This window comes from Phyllobates terribilis, unplaced genomic scaffold (assembly GCF_046119375.1).
Source record: "Phyllobates terribilis strain yellow unplaced genomic scaffold, ASM4611937v1 Scaffold_13__5_contigs__length_258822181, whole genome shotgun sequence".
Lineage (NCBI taxonomy): Eukaryota > Metazoa > Chordata > Amphibia > Anura > Dendrobatidae > Phyllobates > Phyllobates terribilis.
In genome coordinates, this window is record NW_027362773.1 from 97,255,259 (window position 1) to 97,278,194 (window position 22,936).

Below are 22,936 nucleotides of genomic sequence, written 5' to 3' on the forward strand. Positions count from 1 at the left end.
CTCAATAGGCCGTTCATCATTACAGAAGAGAATTACAATTAACTCCTACAGGGATAAGTACATATTGTCTGCTCCTACAAGACCATCCGTTGTTTTGGAGGAAGTCGATGAAACCTTATAATGAGAAGCCAATATGGAGCGCAGGGATCTATAATGGGAGACTAATAAGACATAAAAGCCTTGATCCTATAACCAAAGAGAGCGACCTACCCCATCCCAGATATTAACATGCAAGTTATTTCTCCAGAAGACGAGGCTGCCAACCTGTCTGCGAGATTTTGGGGTCCAGCCGAACCCACAGACATCAGATCCGTCTATGGCCAGTGACGCAATTAATATACCGTCAGCTTCACAGTTTTTTTACTCTGTAGGTTGTGACGGACATAATACAGGGGCCCCTATCATCCATAGATCTAAAAAAAAATAATAATAATAATAATGCCCCGATTCATCAAGCAGTTTACTCCAGATTTCTGGCCCACAGCTGTTTAAAACATTGTAAAATTTTTGCGCAACTCAGAATTTAACAACTTTTGTTAATTTTACGCAAAACTTAGCCAACTTTTTGAAAAGTTTTCAGAGCTTTGTAGTGAGGGGGCTCAGCCGCCAAATTTATTATTATTTACACTACAAAAGTGATATAAAGTACGACAGAAATGTACTGGGGGTGAACGCATATTGGGGTGACGCTTGGCAGCTGAAGATGCGTTAAATCATTAAGAGGCGCATGACTCGTACTGAATCTGATGCGTCTCATTCCAGCGGCACCTTTCATCATGACTGGTGCACAAAACTCCATCCATGAAGCAGGGTGTATACATTTTCTATCTGGACTCTATAGGATGGAGTACAGCTGTCTACTACGCTTTTCCACACCTTTTACTTATGCGAGAAGGAGAACAACACCTTAGCAATGCAAATGTGCGGCATTTCCATACTGTGTGGAATAACTGCTGCATATGCTGTATGTCCCGTTTGCACCTTTGAAGTATGTGCATAAGGAGTATGTTATATTTATGGAGGTCCCAGGTGGTAGATATTATCCTCATGCTTCCTATTGCGATTTTACAGATATGAAACATGGCATGGATAGCATCATCCATCATCCGTTATTAAGTTGGATTGGTTCTGAAAGCCTTACGGTGATGAGAGTGAATGCGTTATATTTTTGGTACCATAGCAAAGGGACGAACATATTTCCAATAAATATCGGATGCGTGCAAACTCTAATATTCATCACTGACCACTCGCTCCAAAAGGTCTGCAAGCCGTTCTTTGATCAGAGGAAGCCCCTATACTTCTCTCATTCAGAAAAAAACGAATCCCAAGTTTGGTGTCTGGCTCTCAGAGCAAATCCCCATTGTAATTACCTGGTCACTGCAGGAGGTCCCTACTTCAATGGAGACTGACATGCCAGCTCTTTCCCCACTTCTCCAGTTATAATTAGTTTCTCACTTCCCCAGTGATAATTAGTCCTATATGTCCAATGTGAGGATGATTTCTCCCCTCTTTGGAGATGTCTGTATGGATTTGAATTTTTCTCTGCGACAAGCACATTTGGAACATATGTTTGTTTCATTCTTGTAAAAGGTATTTGTTTAATGTATTTAACAAGATTTTGTGCCACAGCAAAGCAACAAAACATATCCTATTGCAATACCCCATATTAGGGGATACTCACAGTGAGATTTTTTTTTATGTGGATTTTGCTTCAAAACCGAGATAAGAACCACTTCAAATACTCTTTAATGTAGATTTTAGAGCAGATCTGCTTCAAAATCCATGTAAAACCAAAAAAAAGATTTGTTTCTACAAAATCGCACCAAAAATCATGTTTTTCAGAGGCAATGTTTAGAAAAAATGCTGAGTGAACTTACATTAGCATTGTCTTTTGTTCCAAGCTGAGCAAGACTAATTTTTTTAGCCTCTTACCGGGCTGAGTTCACATAAATTGGGTATATGAATAAATCGTCCGATTTTCATCCAGAAAACAACAGATGATTTTTCATTGTCGGTCTGATGAGTATGTGCACACGACATCTTTTTTAGGCAGATTCTGCCTGAAAAGAAAAGTGTTCCATATTTTTCTTCTTAACAAGACTCCCGGATTTATTTCTTTTCAGAAGAATCTCTCATAAATAAAGCCGTAGTACTGGTCTCCATTCATCCAAGTGGGGTATACACTCGCTGTTTACCTATAAAGTTAAAAAAATGTTGCCGTTTTTCTGGGGTACATTATAGTAAATTTGATGAATGGGTTTGACCTTTCATCTTTTTCTTAGTCCCATCTACTTTTTAGAAACGTGCGCAAAAGGTCAAAAAGTAAAGAAGAAAATAAACTGCAGTGGACTATAGGGAGAGAAGGGACTAGTCCTGTGTGGTCCCGGCCGGCATCTCCCCTCCCTGCCGAAGTTGATTGACAGGTCTCTCCCATTTGTCTACACAGGATGAGACTTGTCAATCAACTAGAGCGCTGCAGTGAGAATTCGGAGCTAGTCGCGTCTCTCCCTATAGTCCAAGTCTTTAAACCTTGTTTTCACGCTGCCACACTTTAGAGAAGAAGGAGCAGACACAGAAAGAAGAGGGGCCCCTGCTCAAGAACAATATATGGGCCCTTTGCAGTTCAATAGTTCCTCATAATGCACAATTCCACCTGCCTTGGAGGTGATAGTGGCCCCTCTAACTTTTGGACCCCTGTGCGGCCGCACCCATGGTGCGTTTGATTCATGCTTCCCGTGGTTCAGACAGCAAGAATCTAAGAACAGGTTTCCTCATTTAATAGGTAGATAGGTAGCTTGGATTTTTTTTGGTGGGTTTGGGGGGGGGGGGAGATATGAGAAAATCTGGAAGAAAAAACATGGACCAAAATTGAATGAAAACTGGGTGCATAAAAAAAAAAGAAGAAAAGATGAAAAAAAAACCCTGACCTAATGACTCTGCCCAGCTTTGGATTCCCAGCTATGCTCTGTAGGTGATGGTAGCTTGGGATTTCTCAGCCATGCCATGAAGGGTTAATAGGTGGTGGGGAGGGCTGATAAGTCGGTGATGACACACTGCAGAAAAACATTTAGGAAGTTCTGGCACAAAGGCCTGTGGGTAAAGAGGAGCAGCTATTTGAAGTCAGGCAAGTTAGTGCTGGTGCAGTTCAGGGGTCACTCGTACAATGTGCAGAACATGGAGGGGGGTGCAGCCAGTGGGAGGCTGGAAAGTAAGATGTATGGGATGAGGAGGGCTGGAGAGACAGACACAATACCCCGCTAACAAGCTCATGAATGAAAGAATACACTCCCCGAGATGCCTGGCACTCAGGATGGGAACTCACTGTTACTTCTCCTCCATTTATTCTACTTTTATTTACTCCATAAATGAACAGGAACTGGGGAAGTACAGCAGCGCTGCGGGCCGGGAAATGGACCCCGAGAGAAGGGGAATAGAGGACAGATAATGATCAGATGTGGTACTCACCACAGTCCGTGTGCCAGCTCCTACAGGACCAGACCTTCAGCCAAGACCCGCATTATTGATGATCTATAATGCACCCCCACGACCTACATCACCCCCAAATGGTGTCTGTAAAAAATAGCTGTGCCTTATTGATCAGCAATACCTGTCATCAGTGGGCAATGTGTGCTCTTATCTTATTCCCGCAGCTTCCCTGAGTATTCTACTTTTTTCTTTTTGTAAATAAGCCATAGGGTTCCAGAGATATGGGCCTTTTTAGTTAGAGCTAATTTTTATGGTCTTTGCCAAGGGGGCGTGGCTCACAGGATAATAATGTAGATGAGCCTAAAGACACACCCCAGAGGATCATGTGAGCCACGCCCCCTATAAAAGGCCATAAAAATCACCACTAAAAAAAGCTTGTAACTCTGGCATCGTATGGCGGATTTAAAAAAAGAAGAAAGCAGAATACTCAGGGGAGCAGCGGGGGTAAAATAAGGGCAAAAACTGCCCACTTTTGACCTAGGAATGCGATGTCTAACCCAAATGCAACAAGCTCATAAGTTCAGGTCAGAAGTCCTGAGCCTGACACGATGGCTCACACTTGGCATGTGAATGTCAGACGTGTGAAACGGTTCCAAAATGGCCAAATCCCCTCTGGTCTGTGTTGATGTCAGAAGTTCTTGTAGTAGAATATTTGCTTATGTGGGGAAATCTTTAAGTCTATGGTACCAAACATAAGGTGTATTCACTCTAAAATAAAAAGTTCTGCAACTTTCTAATATGTTTTATGTTTCCATTTCTCACCACTTAAGATCCTTGCTTGCCATCAGCGAATGGAAACATTCATCTTTACATCCAAAGAACTGAGATCCGTCCTGATCCCGTCCAGCAGGTGCACATCTCATGGATAGATCTGGCACACTGTCTCAAGCTCTGCACCTCTGTCAGCTGGACATAAGGGCACGTTTTCTCCCAATTTCCTCCTAATTATTGACAGCAAGTAGAATACATAAGATAGTGAGAATGTCTATGGAATATGATGGTGCTAAATAAGTAAAATAAACAGAAACATAAAATAAATGTAAAAAGTTGAAAAACTTTTTATTATATAGTCATTAGGGTCTTATCAGAAACAATCCCCCCAGACAGTGCTGTGGAGGAAATGGGTCATCACTGCCCTCAATGATGGCCCAAATCTGCATCTCATTTTCCCGCAGAGCATTGTCATTTAAATGCCAACAACCCCTTCTGACACCTCTGACAAAGAACAGGCTGAGGTCATCACTTCCTCGCCCCCTACCAGACGTCTCAAGACATTCTTAAGCCTTTTCTTGTCCTGTTGCCCTTGGAGAATTATTTAGGTTGTGTCTCCCCCGCTCAGTGGGTGCAGTGGGTATAATACAGTCTCTGCAGTCCATGTATTGATAAAACCACTCAATATACTCTGCTCAGTAAAAAAATACCACCACTATACGGAAAACCCATGTATCCCATGTAAAGTATAGGGTCACTTCCAAATTCATGACATTAATACTGCACCTGATTCCTTTGCTTGTACTGATCATGTATTATACCCCGGAGCAGCATTCACAATTCAGCTAGTAATTAGAAATTATCAGCACGGACCCCCCCACCGAACTATTTTACAGTAATTATTAAATGGGGTTGAGGTCCGGGCTCTGTGCGGCCGCTCATGTCCCCCCATTCCCCCAACCCATGTCTGTTTGGACCTTGTGCACTGGGCACAGTCATGGGGGACAGAAAAGGGTCTTACCCCAAACTGTTCCCATAAAGCTGAAGCTACAATTGTCCACAATGTCTTGTGCTGAAGAATAAGATTTCCCATCACTGGAGATAAGAGGCCGAGGCCGCCCCCTGATAACAGCCCATAGTGTTATCCTCCTCCACCATCTGTACAGCGGCACAATGCAGTCAGGGGGTAATGTCCTCCTGGAATCACCAAACCCAGACTCCTCCATCAGACGCAGAGAAGTGCGATCCGTCACTGCCCAGAACACGTCTACTCTAGAGTCCAGTGGTGGCGGCTTTACACCACTCCATCTGACGCTCTGCATTGTGCTTGGTGATGTACGGCTGCATGCAGCTGCTCGGCCATTAAGCTCCCTGGGGGGCACAGTGCTTGTGCTGATGTTATTACCAGAGGAGGTCTGTACTCTGCAGTTATGGAGTTAGCAGAGTGATGGTGACGTTTCTGTCCTCTGCTCCTCAGCACTCTGTCCCCCCTGCTCTAACGTTTTGGGGTCTCCACTACGGGGCTGAAATCTTGCGGTTCCTTCCACTTCTCAATAACACGAATATAAAGGTATCACTATAACATCTACCTATTGTATATGTTCAGTGGTAGATAAAATACTCCTCTAATCTGGGTGAGTATAAGGCATTGATTATCTTGATGTTCTGCACTACAAGTCCACAAGTAGAATGCAAGAAGTAGCAGTGAAGACTGACACCCGGACTGTGCAGTAGGCGACAGGACGCACGGGGATGGTTACTCTGATTGAAAGTCTATGCCGTTCAACCTCCATGGAAGTGGATGACATTCAGAATGTGATGGCTTCCATGATTACTGGTAGTTTTTTATTTTGGTGCAGGTTTTTCTTTCTCTGGATGTCGTCCATTATGTCCTGGGACGTTTTCTATTATGTTGTGCTTTCTGTTCAGGAGTCACAGGGGTACGAGTGGCACTTACGATGGGCCATAAGCTGCAGGCTGGTGTTTCCTAATGACCAGACAGGTCACGACTGCAGGGCCCCATTACCAGTGTCACCCTGCTGTAATGTGCGTGAATGTGTTTGTGCTCAGATGAACTGGGATAATGGACAATATGTTGTAAGAAGCCAAACGGCTGACAATGAATTAATAATCAGCAGTTGGCGACGCAGGGCAGCCATCTGCCTGAGCGAGCCAATTAGACCATAAAGAAACCGGAGGGTCTGATCCGGAGCGAGCCTGTCCGGCGTGAGACAGTGGACCGTACACATCAGCTCTGCAGTCGCATACGAGGATTACGGGTGATTTGTGCACCGACCATGGTCCAGCAATAAAAACCGTTGCGGGGCCTTTATCATGGACACAAAACGCCAAGATTATTAGGCACTTTGCTGGAGGGCTCATTAAGTCGTTATCAGTCCAGTGCACCGGTGGATTTTGTAAATTCAGCTGCTGGTGGATTTGGGGGATGCGCTTTATTTTATGAGTTTGGCCGGCTCCCTGGGGTCGGATGCCCCCTCTTGTGTGTTCAGGGCTGAGTCATGGGCTTGTCCCAGCTTATCTCTCTGGGATCCCAAATGACATCAGCAGCCAGGACCTGCTATTCTCCTCTATTGAAAGAGCTGCCATTATTTGCTTATCTCACTCCTCCCTCAGTCCGGGCAGAGATAGAGCTGGGGCTGGAGCTGCTGATATTCTTGAAGGATCCTACCCTTCTTCCTTTGTGTCTTGCACAGCAGGAGCCTCTGAGAAGATGTTATCAGCTTCCAGTGGAGCCTGGAAAGTTGAATGAGGACACACAATGGATTCATGAAGCTCCAGAGATTGCTGATGAAGCCAAGGGAGCAGAGTCATCCATGTGCCGAATGTGGCCATACACATAGAAGTGGGCTGATGGTGGAAAACCGATGAACGGCAGCTTGTCTGGTGGATGATCCTTCTGCCGCTGCAGTCCATATTGGCCACCGCAGTCATTCCTCCTGACCATAAGACACAGAACGAAGACCAATCTAATATCATTCTAGTGACCACCATGACTTCTTTTCAGACTTTGGCCGTCTTTCTTGGGTTGGCTAAAACATTTGCTTATTGTCAAATTTCACCCAACACTAAAATAATCATTTTTGATCAGCTATAGACTAATGTATATGGCCGCCTTTACAAAGTTGCTTGTTTGGCCAACAGTAGAGATGGCCAAAAAGATTTGCAGGGCCTTGATCCGTCGTCCAAGTAAGTACTCCGTGGTGCCAAGGATGTCGGCATTGGAGCGTTGGCAGAGGAAGTTTGCAGGTCTGGCTGTCACTCTGTACCAAAATGGACGCCATAGCAGGGTGATACGACCCAACCCTAGCCAACGGCAATTCCTCTCAACCGCCCAAACACATTTACGATGGACTCAGCCCAAGTGAGAGGGCAGAAAGCTGCTTCCAGACTCCTGGTTGCTTATCTCCCTTGAAAACAAAGGATAGGGCATGTTGAAATCCAACATGCGCTATCCTTCTTTCTCTTCCAACGACTGGCTAAGTGGTCCGCTGATCCAGTCATAATCAACAGGTTTGGCACTTGACCCAGCCATGAGCCCTTCGATGCTGTCAATGGAGAAATAAAAAAAAAAGGGTCTGCCTTCATTCTAGAAACAGTGCCACTCTTGTCTATGGGTTACATCTGGTACTGCAGCTTAGCCCTCGATTAAGGCCAAGAGTGATGTATTTTCTGAACGTAGAAACTTTTCTTAAATAAAGTATAAGTGACCAGCCGACCATCTGATGTATATGGGGTCCTCCTGACTCGTCTCTGACGGGAAAGAAGGATGTTAACTTTCAAAGTCCGATCTTTTAGTTTTCAGGGGATATCAGCTGCCACCAGAGCTGTCTGACAGCGGCTTTCTCCCCTCTCACAAATGGAAACAGTCCTTGGCCGAGCCATGCATTCAAGTGGAGAAGGTAGGATAGAAAGGTGACAGCTGCCGAGGGTGTGTGCACCTTTACCCTATATGAAAGCATGTAAATATCTGATCCCACTGTATGGTGGTCTTACATGGCACACCTTGAAATCAGAAGCAAAGTGACAGGAACCTATGGATGATACTGGAGCAGCAAGAAAGCAAACAATTCTGTAAGACACCATTGTCCGTGTACATATCTATGATGTCCTCCAGAGTGGGACATCAGAAATGAAAGGTGCGGACTAAGGTTACATGAAGTCATTGCACTGACAGACAGCACACAAAATATCCACTGGTTAAGAGCTTGTTCACTTGTTGCATTTTTTTTGTGCATTTTTGCCATGGAAAAAAACGCAGCGTTTTACAGCACCAGCTGTTTTTTTCAATTCTTTCAACATTTTTGCAGCATTTTTCACCCATTCCAATAAATGGGTGGGGGAACGCAAGTAAAAAAGCATCAAAAACAGATGCAAAAAATGCTGCAAAATATGGGTGTTTTTTACGCAGCATTTGCCCGGCCAACAACTCCCAAATACTAAACGTGTGCATGTACCCAGAGGGTTAACAGGAAGTGTCTATTTTCTGGTAAATCAGTAAGTACAGCAGATAAAGTCCCTGGGAAGTGAGATAAGACCTCACACCATCACATTAGGTTTCAATACTTGCAGACAAGATTCATTATGCGATTCATTAGGCACATTCACCCACCAATGCCTGGAAGGAAGGGACGCTATACTCACAGCCCCGCGAATCTGCTCCCATTGTACAGACCAAGCAAATTACAATCCCCTTCATTCTACAATTATATTACATTCTATCCATAGAATACTACAACCCACAACATGGCCTGACTACTGAATACGGCCACAACATGCATGTTCTATCCACAGAACATTATAACCCTCAAACATGCTCTTACCACTTGATACGCACATAATAAAGTTCTTTTATATTCTATACACAAAGTACTACAACCCCCATCATGCTCTAACCACTGAGTACACACATAATAAAATTCTTATATAGTCTATAATTAGACTACTACAACCCCTATCATTCTCTAACCACTGGATACGCATATAAAAAAGTTATTTTATACCTTATACATAGAATACAACAACTCCTAACATGCCGTAACCACAGGTTATATCCATAATACAGTTCTTTTATACTCTTTACATAGACTACTACAACCCCTAACATGCTCTAACCACTAGCTAAACATAATACAATTCTTTTATACTCTATCCATACAGTACTACAACCCCTAACATGACCTGACCACTGAATATAACCATAAAATATACTGTATACACAGAACACTACTACTCCCAACATGACCCGACCTCAGGACATGACCATAATACAATTCTATTATACTTTATATATAAAGCACTACAACTCCCAACATGACCAAACCACTGAATAACGTGATTTTCGTATGGTCTGTACGTAGAACACTACAGCCCCTACCTAACATGCTCCAATCACCGGGCACATCCATAACACAATGCTATTTTTCTCTAAACGTAAGACACTACAACTCCCAACATGATCCGTGCACTGAGAATGACCACAATGCAATTCTATTTTATGCTACAAATACAACACTACAACCCCCAACATAACCAGACCAGGTACCCATTGAGTTCTGCAACTAGACTGGAAAGTGATGACTAACTGGGATTTTCTCACGATAGGGTCTCCTCACACATCAATCAGACATGTCAGATGACCAGAGCGGTGGGGGGCCGGGATTGACAGATCCTATGGTGGGAAAACCATTGAGAACCAACTGTCAAGAGAAGAAAAAAAAAACCTCACCCCACTGAGCAGAGCAGATAACCCCCATCCTCCGAGATTTCAGAATCTCTTGGGTTATTTTTATGCTCTCCCCTAAATCCTGACCTGCCCTGACCCTCATGTAAGAGAATACAAAAAAACAAGCTGCCAAAAATAACAGGAAAGCTGCGCGCGCCCCGAGACGTCCGCAGCTCATGATTCTCACAACACTTGGCAGAGGTACGGGAAAGGTGTCAACATGTCACCCCATAAGCGAGCGCCATCTGTCTTGTTTATTTTGGAGAACGGGCGCTGGCTTATTGGGGCGCGGAGATGTAACAGTTGCCAGGAAACGTCAAGCAACCTGATGAGTTCCAACGCGTTTCCAGCCGGTGAGCCGTCTCCATGGTAACATTATCAGCATGGTGTTCTCTCTTTTTATGTGTGTAAGCGGGTAACGTGCCGAGACAGCCCTCCTGAAATCTCTCCAACGCCTGTAAGAGGAGTGCACAGGGAGGTCACAGAGATCAGAAACCTCCGGTAAAACGATCCACAAATACTGTCCGGAAACGCGGAATCTTCTGTGGGAAACAGCGGCATGTTCACACCTTCTATACAACATACACAATCCATAATCAGGAAAAGTGACGCCACCCCACCCCCTTACAATCATGACATTTCCATGGCCTCCTGTGCCGTATGACTGTTGCTACGGCATTGCATTGTGATGGAATCTTCCATAGCAACCATATCGTTTGGAATATTAAATAAACAATCTGATTGGCTGCTGTGGGCAACTGTTAACATTTCATTAGCGGTGACCGTCACCCATGGCATTTCCATTTAGACATTGTCCACTGATCCTTCTTGGAGAGATACAGCTGCAATGCTCCTTGGGAATAAAAAAAAATGCAAAATAACTCTCCTCTAGAAATAAGAAAACTGTCTACCTTGTAAGACAATGTCTTGCACTGTTATCCGCAGACCGCTGTTAGGTTATAGGTTCACATTAATACAATGCTCTCTCTCCTGAGCACTAGTTCAGGGTTTCTATTGGAATCCCCAAAAGCAGGATTCTGATGGGAACACTGATGGAGCCACTCACTTCAATGAAGTTGACAGAGTTGGTCCTCCTTGTTCTGCCATGTTTTTGTGCATCTCTGAAAAAGACGACTATCACCAGGATGGAAGCCAGACAGTGTCCACAGTGACTCAATTCCTTCGAGGGTTACCAATCCTTTTTTTCAGGGACTCCAACAGAGACCCCAAAGTGTTACTCGGCAGACAACGTACTAAATGAGTGTGAACTGGCTCTCTTTTATTGAAAGTCGTCTCCCCCATACATATTACACGAACATCGACCAAACTCACCGATATCAACAGATTTGCCAAACAGTCTAATGAGGGCCCCGGACAGATAAGTCGGGGGAAGTTAAGGTCCTGACATGTCTGATTTCGGGATGCCGATCCTTTTGTTCTCGCTGATATATAAACTGTGGCCACACGTGTTTCAGAGGCCTCTCATAGAGAACTCAGGAGTGCTTAGCCGGGTGATCGCTCCCAGGTAAGGGAAGGATGGCCGAAATAGCTGCTAACCGAAAGATGTACTGAACCATCACTCGGCGGCAAACCTTGAGGTGTATGGGGTAGGATAAAGGAATTGTATCTGGCCAACTAGTAACCTATTATGTACTGACGAGGAGGAAGAACAGCTGCTTAAAGATTTTAATCTCTGGTTTGGTTGATTTTCCTAGTCATTTCGTTGATTTTCAGACTAGACAACTATGGAATGCTCTAGAGAGATTACTTTCCTCCTGCTGGAGGGCTGCTAGTTTACATACTTCTGTATCTACATGGACACAAATCAAAGGCAACCGGTCACCAATTAGGTTTCTCCCACATTGCTCATCTGAGAAGTGGAGGAAACTAGTGTCATGGGTCAGTCACAGACCAATACAAGGGAGGGATTGGAGGATGTAAACAGGTCACTATTGATCACTTGTCTTATGAAGCGTCATTTTTATTGAAACTTTTATCTTATATATGGCTGTAATTGTTAACATCTGAGGCCAGTTTTAGGTCTGGCCTAGATGGTGCCACTAGTTGGGCATAAATGAGTCTCAGTTTGCATTTGTCCATGACGTGAAGAAACTCAGGAGTTGAATTCTGTTGCATTTTTGCTGCAAAAGTGACCGGGGCCAGAGTAGTTGTGTTTTCAATTCATGTTGCATCTAGTCCTGAACTCACAGACTAAGGCCACAGCCCCACTATCAGTATTTGGTCAGTATTCGGTCAGTATTTTTTCTCAGGAGTGGGAGCCAAAGCCAGGTGAGGAACAATCAGAGAAAAGGTATAATAGAAACAAGTCACCAATTCTGTATTTATCACCCACTCCTTCTTTTGTCTCCCACTCCTGGGAAAAAATACTGACCGAATACTGATAGTGGGGCCATGGCGTAAGCGCGACTTCTGTCCCCATCCTGGACCAGTCATTGACCATTCCGCCATCTTTCCTTCCAGTAAATGTAATGTAAAGTACATAAGTAAAGGCAGCAGCACATCACCACCGTCTAATGAAATCCATGTGTTTCCCTTCTGGAATCTTTCGCCATCGCTCCTTGTTTATTTTCTTGATATAAACATACAGGAGTCGGATTTGTGTTTTTTAGAGGCGCAGATTTGGGTCGTTTCCCATGGTTTTGGCAGTGACTTCTGAATGAGGCCCGACTCTACTCTGTTCAAAATAGTGGTTAACGTTTTAAAGGAAACTCGGCACAAAAGAGATGAAGACTGTACAAACATCTTATAGGGTTTCAGCTGGCAAAATATCTGGAACGGTCTCCAAAGTAAACGCTCCTCGGTAACGACTTCTCTGGACTTCAAATAAACGGAAATTCGGGGGGGAACAGTAAATGGATAATTGCTGAGACCAACGGATTCTGTGCGGCGAGAAGTCACAGAAACCATGAACACGCTGTTGAGAAGACCTAATAATCAGCTATATTTAATATTACCTACAAAGGTGCTTTTATGCTGGAACTGTTTAATTTCTGTTTTAGACTAATTTGCCTGCAGGTGGCGCTATCGATGGTGTAATGAACTGGTTGAATGCACCATATTGTGAATAGCAAACATAAATATATTTATAATAATATATACATTGTAATAATACATATAATAAATAACACATATAAATTGTAATCATAAAAATAAAAAAATAATTATAAAATACATATAAATTCTAATCAGCTTGAGCAGCGTAATAATGAACCTACAACTCCTATCATGTGCTGGCAGTTGGAGTTATAGTCACAACATCTGGAGAGCCGCAGTTTAGAAATCACTACCTGAAACTCTCTCTCTGTAGATATATGTGGCAGCCACCTTTGTGGTCACCAAGATTTCCCACAAATTAAAGTTTAGGACTTTTGACAACAGCCTTAATTATGACTTATAAACTTTGCTGACTTTGTTATGTTTTCTCTAAAAGAGTCTTTACTGTGATTTATAAATCTCGTCAACTATTACATGTTCCTTCATTAGCTAATACCTATAATATTCATTTTGATTATATATTCTGATTGGAATATTCTATGTAAAGCTATTCTTTTTGCATGGAATAGAGAACTGTAGGTTTAGTCAGTCATCTATAACAGCTGTATACTGTTTTTATAGTGTATGCAAATATGCAGAACGTTGCGGCACAGTGAAGTGGCCATTCCGTGTGTCCGCACAACACCGTGTCCTTTTGCATCACCGTGTCTGTCCCACTTAGGCTTCCTAACGTAACATGTCACTTACCCTTACTTGTTCCGACACATGCGTGCCCCCGCTCCGGCGGCGTCCTAGACACACCGCGGCCGTGACGGAGTGGATACGACATTTCCCCTTCCTGTCACATGCGGCGTACGCGGGTCTGCGTCATCGTCGGGGCGGGGAGCCGTGACGTTGAAGACCTTGATTGGCACACTATTATACATAAGGTGTCCTCCTTTCCTATGATAGCCACGTCTCCTGACGAAGCCATTTTCCGGGCGAAACGCACGTCGAGGCTGCCACACATCCCCAGCATTCCTGTCCACGCCGCCATAGATTGTACTAGCATGACTCAAGGTAATAGAGATTCAATGTTGCTAACTCTGAATCGATGACGTAACATATATATGTTTGTATCGCACTAATAGCCTTAGTCTAATTAATTTACTTATAGAGTGCAGCAATTGAGACTATAGCCCATTATAATGCACTCTAATCTCCAATACCAGGTCACTTATACCCTATAGGGAGAGCTATTGCGTATTACACTACTTTACTCCATTGATGGACTCCCTCTGGGGGATATTGATTAAATATCTTCCAGTTGGGTCAATGTCAGGATATTTACTAATTAAGTCCTGAGATATACACACGTTACCTTGGTCTTTTTCTAATTCCTTTCTATGATCTGACTGGCGGCAAATATTAACACCTACTATTCATTTAATGCCATATGAGGGATGTAAGTCTCTTTGCAGGGTTTTTTCTACTCTACCCTGCCTTTTTTCTCTAGCTGCCCCCTCCCCTCACATCCTTGCCCTATTTATATTGTCTAAAAATAATTTGTGTATTATATGAATTTTTCTTCAATAAAGTATATATTTTTATGATTAAAATCCCTTCTGTGTCATTTTGGAGATAACTTATGGGTTTATTGAGGTACTCACCCCAATTTAGTGGTTTCTCTTTTTACGTATAAACTCCCTCTCCAAATACGTTTTTTCTGTTGGTTTTGCTATGTTTTAGACTAATTTGCCTGCAGGTGGCGCTATCGATGGTGTAATAAACTGGTTGAATGCACCATATTGTGAATGGCAAACATAAATATATTTATAATAATATATGCATTGTAATAATAAATATAATAAATAACACATATAAATTGTAATCATAAAAATAAAAAAATAATTATAAAATACATATAAATTCTAATCAGCTTGAGCAGCGTAATAATGAACCTACAACTCCTATCATGTGCTGGCAGTTGGAGTTATAGTCACAACATCTGGAGAGCCGCAGTTTAGAAATCACTACCTGAAACTCTCTCTCTGTAGATATATGTGGCAGCCACCTTTGTTGTCACCAAGATTTCCCACAAATTAAAGTTTAGGACTTTTAGTCCTTCCTTTCATTTCTTTCCTTCCTTTTTCTTAAGTTTAGAAAAAAAGTTTTAACTTGAGAAAAGTTTTAGAACCCAAAATAGATACTTCTCTCCAATAACCACTAGGTGGCACCAATATCCACAAAAGAAAAAAAAAAAGCCGTTCTGCAGCTGCACTTATCTCGTCCAACACTTTTATAGAGAAAATGACGATTTTGGTCGTTCTCAGGAAAGTCATATACTGACCGCAGCTGCAGATATCAGGAATCACAGAATATGACAACCGCTATTACACAGCTCTGTGGAAAATGCTGAAATACTCTGCGGCCAAACAAAACAATTCTTATTTTCAGTGCAGGGATATATGAATTACACTGTGGGCATGTGTGATAGACGGCCAACAGGATCAAAGCTGGTTTATTGATGTGGTTATATGGGGGAGGAGGACATAATACACATTACTCGCTCCTTTACACACAGGCCGGGGTATATTGTTACAGTTGTATGGATTGTATCATGCAAAAAAAACTAATTCTGGCACAATTTGCATTAGCATTATTGATACATCTCCCCCTTGACAATGGATAGAAATAAAACAGGATCAGACATGTCGAATCCAACATGTCCGATCCCACTTCCACCTGATTGCAGCTGTGCAGTCTTTCTGGCAGCATAGGCATTATAATATGGGGTACACTTACTTTGCAGGGTCCTAAGCATGTGGCAGAGGGAAAGCTCATTTCTGTGTGTAGTATACATTTTGCACAGGCAGGAAACAAGCCCAGAAACTGAGAAAAATAATCTTATACCAGGGGAAGGGCAAACACTGGGTCTCCGTCCCCTATAAGAAGGGGTGCGGTGCCAATCAGTACTATTTCTCTATGCCAGCTTTACACATCACTGTATTATTAGCATTACCATGGCCGAGGAATAAGTGCACGCTTCTGACTTCTGCCAGCTTGACTTTTACTGGATTAATTAAATTATTCTGGTCTGGCTGGTGGCAGCTCGGGCTGAATGTCGGCCTCGTACACACACAGTCTATGATTTCATTAAAGTGCGAGCCAGCCACAATAGCCCTCAGCCCAGCCGATGGGACCCATGTGCTGCGCTGCTTTATAATCTCCTGACACCGGCACAGAGAGGTCATTAAAGGCGAGCAGTACATGAGTGAAGACGGGGGGCGATGCCAACTCCAATAACTTCTCCATGTTCATAAATAAATGTATCACCCGCTGGGAAGCCACAGAACGCAGCAAGATGGATTAGGAAAGAAAAGAAAATTGCTTCCCTTGTTCGGGCATTACTGCTTCTATGATTGTCTCAGGCGTGAGTGAAGCCGCATACTAGAGTATAGTATGGTCACCAAACATGAGCTTGATAGAGAGCAACATAGATGTATATTACATATATATATATATACATATACAAACACACAGTACAGACCAAAAGTTTGGACACACCTTCTCATTTAAAGATTTTTCTGTATTTTCATGACTTTGAAAAATGTACATTCACACTGAAGGCATCAAAACTATGAATTAACACATGTGGAATTATATACTTAACAAAAAAGTGTGAAACAACTGAAAATATGTCTTATATTCTAGGTTCTTCAAAGTAGCCACCTTTTGCTTTGATGACTGCTTTGCACACTCTTGGCATTCTCTTGATGAGCTTCAAGAGGTAGTCACCGGAAATGGTCTTCCAACAATCTTGAAGGAGTTCCCAGAGATGCTTAGCATTTGTTGGCCCTTTTGCCTTCACTCTGCGGTCCAGCTCACCCCAAACCATCTTGATTGGGTTCAGGTCTGGTGACTGTGGAGGCCAGATCATCTGGCGTAGCACCCCAACACTCTCCTTCTTGGTCAAATAGCCCTTACACAGCCTGGAGGTGTGTTTGGGGTCATTGTCCTGTTGAAAAATAAATGATGGTCCAACTAAACGCAAACCGGATGGAATAGCATGCCGCTGCAAGATGCTGTGGTAGCCATGCTGGTTCAGTATGCCTTCAATTTTGAATAAATCCCCAACAGTGTCACCAGCAAAGCACCCCCACACCATCACACCTCCTCTTCCTTGCTTCACGGTGGGAACCAGGCATGTAGAGTCCATCCGTTCACCTTTTCTGCGTCGCACAAAGACACGGTGGTTGGAACCAAAGATCTCAAATTTGGACTCATCAGACCAAAGCACAGATTTCCACTGGTCTAATGTCCATTCCTTGTGTTCTTTAGCCCAAACAAGTCTCTTCTGCTTGTTGCCTGTCCTTAGCAGTGGTTTCCTAGCTGCTATTTTACCATGAAGGCCTGCTGCACAAAGTCTCCTCTTAACAGTTGTTGTAGAGATGTGTCTGCTGCTAGAACTCTGTGCGGCATTGACCTGGTCTCTAATCTGAGCTGCTATTAACCTGCGATTTCTGAGGCTGGTGACTTGGATAAACTTATCCTCAGAAGCAAAGGTGACTCTTGGTCTTCCATTCCTGGGGCGGTCCTCATGTGAGCCAGTTTCTTTGCAGCGCTTGATGGTTTTTGCAACTGCACTTGGGGACACTTTCAAAGTTTGCCCAATTTTTCGGACTGACTGACCTTCATTTCTTAAAAGTAATGATGGCCACTCGTTTTTCTTTACTTAGCTGCTTTTTTCTTGCCATAATACAAATTCTAACAGTCTATTCAGTAGGATTATCAGCTGTGTATCCACCAGACTTCTGCACAACACAACTGATGGTCCCAACCCCATTTATAAGGCAAGAAATCCCACTTATTAAACCTGACAAGGCACACCTGTGAAGTGAAAACCATTTCCGGTGACTACCTCTTGAAGCTCATCAAGAGAATGCCAAGAGTGTGCAAAGCAGTCATCAAAGCAAAAGGTGGCTACTTCAAAGAACCTAGAATATAAGACATATTTTCAGTTGTTTCACACTTTTTTGTTAAGTATATAATTCCACATGTGTTAATTCATTGTTTTGATGCCATCTTCTCTTTAAATGAGAAGAAGTGTCCAAACTTTTGGTCTGTACTGGATATATATATATATATATATATATATATACATATATATATACACACACATATGTATACACACACACACATTATACTATATACACACACACACATACCACAGGCATATGAGGCAGCAGCCGTGGGGCCAATGAAGGAAGGACCCCAGATCAGGACGCCTCATGAATTCACACAAAGCCTCCACATTACCAAAAAGAAAGGGGGCTTGTAGAGTCAACCATAAAACTGTCCTCTGAGGAGGATGGCGACTCAATATATAAGAACAAGGAAGGGGCCCCATATTGTTTTTGCCATGTTGACATCTGTTTGTATACATATGGACATACAGATCTGTACAGACTTCAGCTCTGAAGTCTGCAGAATTCTGGAGTATAATAATGTATGTACACAGTGACTGCACCAGCAGAATAGTGAGTACAGCACTGGAGTATAATACAGGATGTAACTCAGATCAGTAATGTAATGTATGTACACAGTGACTGCACTAGCAGAATAGTGAGTGCAGCTCTGGAGTATAATACAGGATGTAACTCAGGATCAGTACAGGATAAGTAATGTAATGTATGTACCCAGTGACTCCACCAGCAGAATAGTGAGTGCAGCTCTGGAGTATAATACAGGATGTAACTCAGGATCAGTACAGGATAAGTAATGTAATGTATGTACCCAGTGACTCCACCAGCAGAATAGTGAGTGCAGCTCTGGAGTATACTACAGGATGTAACTCAGGATCAGTACAGGATCAGTAATGTAATGTATGTACACAGTGACTGCACCAGCAGAATAGTGAGTGCAGCTCTGGAGTATACTACAGGATATAACTCAGGATCAGTACAGGATCAGTAATGTAATGTATGTACACAGTGACTCCACCAGCAGAATAGTGAGTGCAGCTCTGGAGTATAATACAGGATGTAACTCAGGATCAGTACAGGATAAGTAATGTAATGTATGTACCCAGTGACTCCACCAGCAGAATAGTGAGTGCAGCTCTGGAGTATACTACAGGATATAACTCAGGATCAGTACAGGATCAGTAATGTAATGTATGTACACAGTGACTCCACCAGCAGAATAGTGAGTGCAGCTCTGGAGTATAATACAGGATGTAACTCAGGATCAGTACAGGATAAGTAATGTAATGTATGTACCCAGTGACTCCACCAGCAGAATAGTGAGTGCAGCTCTGGAGTATAATACAGGATGTAACTCAGGATCAGTACAGGATCAGTAATGTAATGTATGTACACAGTGACTGCACCAGCAGAATAGTGAGTGCAGCTCTGGAGTATAATACAGGATGTAACTCAGGATCAGTACAGGATCAGTAATGTAATGTATGTACACAGTGACTGCACCAGCAGAATTGTGAGTGCAGCTCTGGAGTATAATACAGGATGTAACTCAGGATCTGTATAGGATCAGTAATGTAATGTATGTACACAGTGACTGCACCAGCAGAATAGTGAGTGCAGCTCTGGAGTTTAATACAGGTTGTAACTCAGGATCAGTAATGTAATGTATGTACACGGTGACTGCACCAGCAGAATAGTGAGTGCAGCTCTGGGGTATAATACAGGATATAACTCAGGATCTGTATAGGATCAGTAATGTAATGTATGTACACAGTGACTGCACCAGCAGAATTGTGAGTGCAGCTCTGGAGTATAATACAGGATGTAACTCAGGATCAGTACTGGATATGTAATATAATGTAATGCATGTATAGTGAGAGACATTATATCTCCATCATTTCATATGGGCAGTGTCTTCATGCAATTTGTATTTTCTTTCTGAGTTTTTTACAGGTTTTCTGGTATAGTGTGAGAGCAGTATCGGATGTGATTGGTGTCCTGATATGTTGTGGGTTGTATCTCACGTTACTCACATAGTTATGGTTTACACAGTCATGATACACACGACACGTCTGCAGTAACTCAGCACAACCAACCATCCAAGCAGGAAGTCTAAACCATAGCGAACATCTGCAAAGACTTCTGAGAAACCCACAAACTAATCAGCAATTAATGAAGAAAGATTGTATCTCTATTGGTTTTCTGCTTATGTAAGTAGCTGATGTATCACAGATGTATCACAGATGTATACATGGCTACAGCACAGCGGGGTTCCTGGGGTGAGGCTGATCAGCAGTGTCAGATACATGGCAGTGCTCTGCTATCCTAAAGGGAACTGATCGGCAGCGCTATGCTATCCTACAGGGAACTGATCGGCAGCGCTCTGCTATCCTACAGGGAACTGATCGGCAGTGCTCTGCTATCCTACAGGGAATTGATCGGCAGCGCTCTGCTATCCTACAGGGAACTGATCGGCAGCGCTCTGCTATCCTACAGGGAACTGATCGGCAGCGCTCTGCTATCCTACAGGGAACTGATCGGCAGCGCTCTGCTATCCTACAGGGAACTGATCGGCAGCGCTCTGCTATCCTACAGGGAACTGATCGGCAGCGCTCTGCTATCCTACAGGGAACTGATTGGCAGCGCTCTGCTATCCTACAGGGAACTGATTGGCAGCGCTCTGCTATCCTACAGGGAACTGATTGGCAGCGCTCTGCTATCCTACAGGGAACTGATCGGGTCATCCAGGCTCTGAATCATTTTTTTTTGTTTTTTAGAGAGGAAGCTCTGCAGCCTAGTGTAGATTGATATGCCACTCAGGGTCTGTGCAAAGCTGTTTGATAATGCCTATAGATACAATATTTGCATGTTGCAGGATACAAAAAGCTCTGCAGAAAAATTGCCCTCAGCCACTTGTTAAGGCCACATTTCCATGTAAAAAATATAAGCTGCAGGTTTTTTTCCTGCTGCATTTTTTTGTGCAGAAAATTTGGTGCTCAACCAAAGTGAATGTCATCTCATGGAACCTCATACCCACTGTGCATTTTGATTTGTTTTTTTTCCCTATAGGTTTCTATGGGGAACCTGACAAGAAAGCATGCAAAAATTTCAATTGTTTTTTTTTAATACACAGAATCCCATCGCTTCTGCACATGAAAACCTCTTTAAAAGAAATCGGGGAAAATGTATCAAAAACGCAATAATCAGAGCAGATTGTTATTGCGTAGGTTGGTGCAGAAAAAACGCTTGGTTTCTACAAAGCACGTGGGAGCATGGAGTAGGTTGTAGGCCATCACACAAATACAAGTTATGTCTCCCGTGACTTTTCCTGACAATTTAGCATGAATCCCAGTGACGGTGCGCTCCGTATTCCAGGAGTGTAAGTAGAGGTGACGTCTGTCAGGGTAGAAGCTCACTTTGACCTGAATAGACCTGACTTCTGTGAAGAAGACTCCGTTCAGGGTATTATAGGAGCTGGAAAGACATTGCAGTAAGAGTATAGGACACAGCTTGCCGGCTATGGAGTGGCCAGTAATGACGGATAGCACAGGTCCGATTTTTACAGTCGTGTGCAGGAGCCCAAATATTAAGGCAGTGCTTGGCCATTTCTAGAATTCCCATACACATGAATATAGAGCATAGAGCATGTGCGGCCAAGTCCCCAACATGGGGAAAGATTGGTGACAACCTTTATGGGAGTTATACTTGTGAACTGAGCATATTGGTTGTCACTCAATTAAGAAATTGCCAAATCTATGGTCCAAATTTGCACCAAACGGCTCATTTCTAGTTCCAGATTTGACTCTCTTTTAACCTCCGATGGAACGCGACCTCTTATGTTCAAAGGCTCCTGCTGGTAAAGATGTCCCCAGGGCTTCAACTTTCCTATTATTTCATACCACGGCATCAAAGAAGCCGCAGCTCAGAAACTTTCTTGGAAACGTTAAGTCATTTGCATCTCAAGGAACGGCAAGGAGTCTGATTAGAGTCACAAGTGCTCATCCGGATGTCACTAACGTGTCACTTCGCTGCATGTTCGAGGCTGAGGTCTGTATTTCACCCATGAAGGGTAATTCACCTCCAGAGAAGAACGGCGGCGGCACAGAAATCTAATGTGACAGCAGGAAAGATCCGAGGAGCCATCTTTACCAACGTGTCCTCATCCTCCTTCATTCATTCTTTATGGACTCTGTATCTTATACATGTCTCCCATTTCATTATTTGGACCTTTTTGTCGCTTGCCCCCTCTTGCTCAATCCTATATTTCTGAGCCACTGGAAGACTGATCTGACGGGATAAAGAAGACTGCAGCCAATCAGCAGCTGCTGATTAGCTGCAGCGATGACGTGACATAATATCACGTGAGCACATACATTCACAAGTGGTCGTCCCTTTAAGAATTAGCAAAGTCATACCCAGACTTTGTAAATTTGTCTCTTGAGTGCGTTAGTTTTGCCATTTTTAAGTGCTGTGCTTGCTGTCAGTGAATAGACCCATTCTGGTTCGCATACACAGAATAATAATAATAGGCTGCATTTTTCAAGCATTTTTGCCGCAGAATTTCCCCAGCGAAAATGCTTAAAAAACGCTTGGTAATACGTGCCCCATGGTCCTCAATGATAATCCACATGTGCTGTGCACATGCTGCGGAAATTTCCACTGTGGATTATCATTGCAGAAAAATCCGCAGCATGTCCATTAATTTTGCGGACAAGCAGAGTAATCGCCGCCATTGACTTGCATTGAATCGCATAATATCCGGATATTAAGCGTTTCAATGTGCGGATGGTACCCGGGTTTGGAGAAGAGGAGACTCTCTCCTCCAGACCCAGGTACCATAGTACCTGTAAAAAAAAGAATTTAAAATAAAAAATAAAAAGATTATACTCACCTTCCGATGGCCCCCGGTGTTTTCTCCGCTCCGTCTGGTCTGTTGTATGGGTCGCGGTGGTGTGAAGGACCTGCGATGACTCAATGACGTCTCCGCAGGTCCTTTCACACCACCGCGACCCATACA

General features: G+C 43.2%; 1 protein-coding gene across 10 annotated transcripts in view; it reads right to left on the minus strand.

Moving 5' to 3' along the window:
• NAV2 (neuron navigator 2) overlaps positions 1-22,936 on the minus strand; it is a 220,100-nt gene that overhangs the window by 183,946 nt on the left and 13,218 nt on the right. The window lies entirely within an intron of this gene.